At 39.2% G+C, this 5,447-nt stretch overlaps 1 long non-coding RNA gene across 1 annotated transcript; it reads left to right on the forward strand.

Moving 5' to 3' along the window:
- Positions 1-728: 728 nt before the first annotated feature.
- LOC112059078 (uncharacterized) lies at positions 729-4,641 on the forward strand. The gene is made up of 3 exons (XR_002888292.3): positions 729-837; positions 2,054-2,249; positions 3,629-4,641. It is a non-coding gene; the product is annotated as an uncharacterized LOC112059078 (long non-coding RNA).
- The last annotated feature ends 806 nt before the right edge of the window (positions 4,642-5,447 follow it).

Here is a 5,447-nt window from a genome sequence, read left to right on the forward strand (position 1 = left end):
CTCATCTCTTCCCCCCTAACCCCTGCTCCCCTGTGGCTGGAAGCAGCTTGTCCCTTCTTGTCTGCACAGTGTTGAAAGGCAGCTAACACCTCCAGGCTGCTGCTGGCCACCCACATAACCCAGCCGCTTCCTGTCCCCCAGCTACAGATTGGGCAGGAAGGGGTTAAGCCCAAAGGATGCATTGTGCAGGAAGGAACCTGAATGCAGGGTCTTCAGCGAACCCAGCCAGAGAGATGGCTGAATAGGGAAGGGTGCCTAGGGGGTGAAGCAGGCCCACGCTCCCTGCAGGCTTAAATACGGGACTGTCCCTTTAAAAACAGGATGTCTGGTCACCCTACTCATGGAGCTCAAGTGAGTATAAACAGCAGTGTAGCTGTGGTAGCATGGGTAGTGGCAGCAGAAGAGATATGTCAAATATAAACCCAAAGGTTTTTTGGAGTCAGCCTTTTGTCCACATTATGCTACATAAATATGTCTGTGTTCAACTGGTTTAACTCCTACCTAATTCATTCTCCCTATGATTTATTATATAGAGCTAACTGAAAAGCAATTTAAAATGAAAAAGAGAAAAATCCATTTGCATTGAGGAGAGCCATTGATATCTCCTGAGCCACTGATATCACCTAGGTGTAACAGTAAACATTCAAGGCTAGATCATGGTATTTATGCTATTGCCCTGGGAACAGCACTGAGACAATTACCGTATGTCTCTGGCAAGCACAGTTTTTCCTAGGGCTTTTTAGTGTGCACAGAGGATGCACATTTTGCACATTTTGCACTAGGCATTAGGCTGGCACAGATTGTTTCCCCAGTTGCTACCCCAGCTCTACTAAAAAGGTTAGTGAATAATAATAATATTTGTTGACAGTATGCAACAGTTTGGACAATTACTGTTTTGTTGTGCTCTGTGATACAACTAATTTTTGTAAAAGGGAAAACAAAATCTTTAACAGCTCGTAACATTTTGGGAACACAGAACTCAAGGTCAGAACTCTAATGGAGCCTAGAACTTAAACAACTGCTTTTATCCCAGCTGGCAACCCAAATGTCATTTCAGTATATCACGAGGTTTAGATTGCTTGTCTATAAATAGGAGATATTTAGGTACATAGCCTCCTTACTTTTAGGTAGCTTATTTTATCTTGCAAAGGTTTAGCTCTAATGCAAAGTCCAAGTGGTTGGAGGGGAAAAAAAGTTTTACTTTTTATACCAATAGTGGGCTCTGACTTATACTTTAAGGAGCTGGGGAGGATAAAGGAAAATAAAAGAATGTGTTTCTGTAGCATGCATCAACCTTCAAGAAGGCTTTGATCTCTTTAAGGGTATTCAGGGTCTAAATAACTACCACACTTTTATAGAAATAACTGAAACCTGGATTTGAAATAATTGACACCAAAGGGAAAACATATTAAATGTAGTGATCTTTACTCACCACTTTTTTTTTCTAGTGCTGACATTAAAGGTAGATTAATCCGTATTTTTTTCTCCATCAAAACTAGTTGTTTAGCCAGAATAAAGATGTTATACTATGAAAGTGGGCACGTACACACAGTTCACAAGGAAGACACCTAATAAAGCTGTAAAAAAAAAAAAAGGTTATTTTTTTAAAAAAGAAAGGTAGCCTTAAGCAATTTTTCTTACCTTTTAGTTGGAAGAATTTTCTCCTGGTTCAAAGTCAAAAGCAGATAGGGGAGAGAAAATTAAAAAACAAAAACAAAAAAACAACCCTCGATGTGGAACATATTATATGCAAGGAGTACAGCTTCTGAAAGTCTGCAAAGAACATGTGCTTACATCTTGTAAGATTGTGCTTATGCAGTGTGCTGGTGCATTTCACCTCTCTGGACCTGAGTTGAATCTCCAATTTAGATTACAGGGTGAGTGGTCTCATTTGAGCTCCCATTAGTCTGTATTATATTTTGAAGCACAATTCATTGGGATTTACCCTTAAAAGTTCTTTGAGAGTTAATAGGTCAGACCATGTCCTCCTATGCAAATGCCACCCCAGATGGTCAAAGTTAACCAGAAAACTCTGCCACATTATCCTTTGCAGGGGTGCTATTTGGAAGGGGTGACCCTGTGGATGTTCCAAGGTCATTGAAGAATGCTCATGGATTTCTGGGGATGGCTGGGGCATCATGCACACACTGACTCAAACTTTCAACGATCATACCAAAGTTCCACAACAACCCAAATCCTTCAGGAGTGTGTCCGTCTACACACCAGGATCACAACCCTCTGGTCACAAGGTAGGTTGGAAGGTGAACATCAGGATTCCATGAGGATTAATGCTGGCAAGGTCAGAATTCAACTCTGAAAGATATTTTCCCATAGATATGCCAGAAGAAATACTGCATAGGCCAACTTATTTCTGGCTCTGCTCTCTCTCTGACCATGTATGTCCACTAAGCTCAGGTCCACAAAGGGAAGGAAACCAAGAATGTCATTTCAGAACTTTTCTCATTCAGAAATCATTCAGAAATAGGTCTAGGATCTAATGCAATTAAGTTTCATCTGGAGGAATGGAAGTACTTGTGGCACCTTAGAGACTAACAAATTTATTAGAGCATAAGCTTTCGTGGACTACAGCCCACTTCTTCGGATGTAGTCCACGAAAGCTTATGCTCTAATAAATTTGTTAGTCTCTAAGGTGCCACAAGTACTCCTGTTCTTCTTTTTGCGGATACAGACTAACACGGCTGCTACTCTGAAATCTGGAGGAATGTGAATTAATACTATGAATGCTTTTAAATCACTACATTCACAATTACAGTCTAAATTTCACTCCCTGGAAAAAAATAGTAGCAACACCTTTAAAATTAGGGACAAGACATTAAAAAATCTTTTGGCAGGGAAACATCAGTCATTTTAATAATGTGTCATTTAATAATTAGAATTGGAATTCCACTGAAATTTTTCATATAGTATTCTTCAAGTACAGTATGCATGGGCTAGCTTGGGCAAAGGCGAAGAGCAGCTTGCTAAAGATTTCACAAAGGGAGTTTCAATCTACTCAGCCCAATTTTCTTGAGATGACTGTCTCACTAAAGTCAGCTGTCATTTGCATGAAAGATTCAGGCATTTCATTTTCTTAAAACTACTCCTTATTCTACTTTCCACTCACTAATTAAAAAACAAACAAAAAACCAGGACAACTGAAAGACGGTATATGTCCACAAGGAAAATACAAATTGAGGTGGTAGCTGGCATGATGGGTGCATTAAATACCAGAAATCATGTTTGCTATTCCCATTTGAGAATATTTAATCTTTATGAGCCATAGGTGACCAAAGATGCAGAGCTTGATCCTGCATCCAGTGAATGTAATGGCCAAACCTCATTGATATCCATGGTGTGATATCAGGCCTATAGTCACAATACCAACAAGCTAATGGCAAAGAAAAAAGGAAAACGAAGTTCAATGTAAGTTTTGAGAGATTTTCAAAGAAAAAAGTTATTATAACTTGTCCTTTCTGAGGGGTCAGCAGTTGGTAGAGGCAGTCTCTGAGGGTGTACATTGCATTATTGTACCAATTTGTCACTTAAATTAAAGCCATTTAGTCTGTTATTTAGTGCACGGCTGCAGAACTGATGTGTTTTATTTTATTTGTAATGTGTTTTTTTACAGATGGAAAGACTATTTGTGGAAGTGGAACTTGGGAAATTCCCATCAGGAAGCCTTAAAGATGTGGTTTATAGTCAAAATCATCTATGGGAACAGACACAACAATATGAAAAGATCAAGCTGCACCATGTGGCATTTATTTCCCAGTTTTTGAATTCTGCAGAGATACCATTGCTCCCACAAACTCCTCTTTTTTTCACTTCTGGTATATTTTATAGGATGCTGTTTTGGGAACCTAGTCCCCATAAAATAGACACGCATACATTCATTCAGGCCTGGCAGCCCATTTGTCTGTCACAATCGGCAGATTCATTGCTATTGTCCTCTTAATTATTAGAAAATTATTGTATTATTTTGTATATGTGTTCATTATTCACTATTTGTTACTCCTTATTTGCCTATTTAAAAAGGTTTAGTCATCCAGTCAGGGAAAAGAAGGAATCCCAAATGTCTCAGGGGAACAGTCACATATAGTACCATGAATAATGACTAGCCAAAGTGGACAGTTCACAAACACTCAATAGGGTGAAATTTGACCAGCTCTACTTCCCCATTTGCATCCAGCCGTAAGTATGTGCAGAATTTCATGAAGATCAGATTCAATTTACACTCTGCTTTTGCTTCTTCACCCAAACAGGTTATTATTACATTGTTTTATCCAGAGGCAGCATTGCTAAAATGATCTCCACCTGGTCCACTCACCAAACTCTATTGGTTGATTTATTACCTAGTATATGTAATATATGTTTTTCTTTGACTTAATGATTTCCCATCCTTCACTTTTCTTTTTACCTCTTTGTCTATTTTGTATTGGCTTTTCACTTTAATCTTTTTTTCATGACACACTTTCTCTTCCTTTTCATTCCTTTTTCTTTTATTTCTACTACATGTAGTATTTTGTATTTCCTCCCCTTATTTCTTTTGTGTTTTGTTTTCCGTTGCTTCTCAAGATTTTGTTTGTTTGTTTGCTCTATACTTCTGCTGATTTCTGTTCAATGGTCAAAATGCTACTACTATGTTTTCCATTTCCAATGAAAGCTATTGAGGGATAATAACCACACATTATTCTTACATTTAGGTTCTTCTGTAATTCTTCCAGTTCATGTAAAGCAATGGAATTGCCATGTGGACATGAGTTCTTAAACTAGAAGACTCTAAATCCTTCACATAATCCTTCACATAACAAAAGAACCGGGGATTACCCAATGAAATTAAGAGGCAGCAGGTTTAAAACAAACATAAGGAAGTACTTCTTCATGCAATGCATGGTCAACCTGTGGAACTCACTGCCCAGGGATGTTGTGAAGGCTAAAATTATAACTGGGTTCAAAAAAGAATTAGATTCATGGAGGATAGGTCCGTCAATGGCTATTAGCAAAGATGGTTAGGGCTGCAACTCCATACTTCAGGTGTCCCTAAACCTCCAACTACCAGCAGCTGGGACTGGGCCACAGGGGATGGATCACTGAAAATTGCCCTGTTCTGTTAATTCCCTCTGAAGTGTCTGGCACTTGCCATTATCAGAGATGGGACCCTGGGCTATATGGACCATTGGTCAGACCCTGCATATAGGGTGACCAGATGGCCTGATTTTATAGGGACAGTCCTGATATTTGATCCTTCTTTTAATATGGGCTCCTATTACCCCGCACCCCCTGTTCCGATTTTTCACACTTACTATCTGGTCATCCTACCTGCATGACCTTTCTTAAATCCATAAGTAAACAGGGCTTTCCTCATTTAGAACTAGATTCTGAAACCCTTTCTGACATTGGGTAGCACAGGGATCAGCAACCTTTGGCACGCAGCCCGCCAGGATAAG

Source organism: Chrysemys picta, chromosome 3 (assembly GCF_011386835.1).
Source record: "Chrysemys picta bellii isolate R12L10 chromosome 3, ASM1138683v2, whole genome shotgun sequence".
NCBI lineage: Eukaryota > Metazoa > Chordata > Testudines > Emydidae > Chrysemys > Chrysemys picta.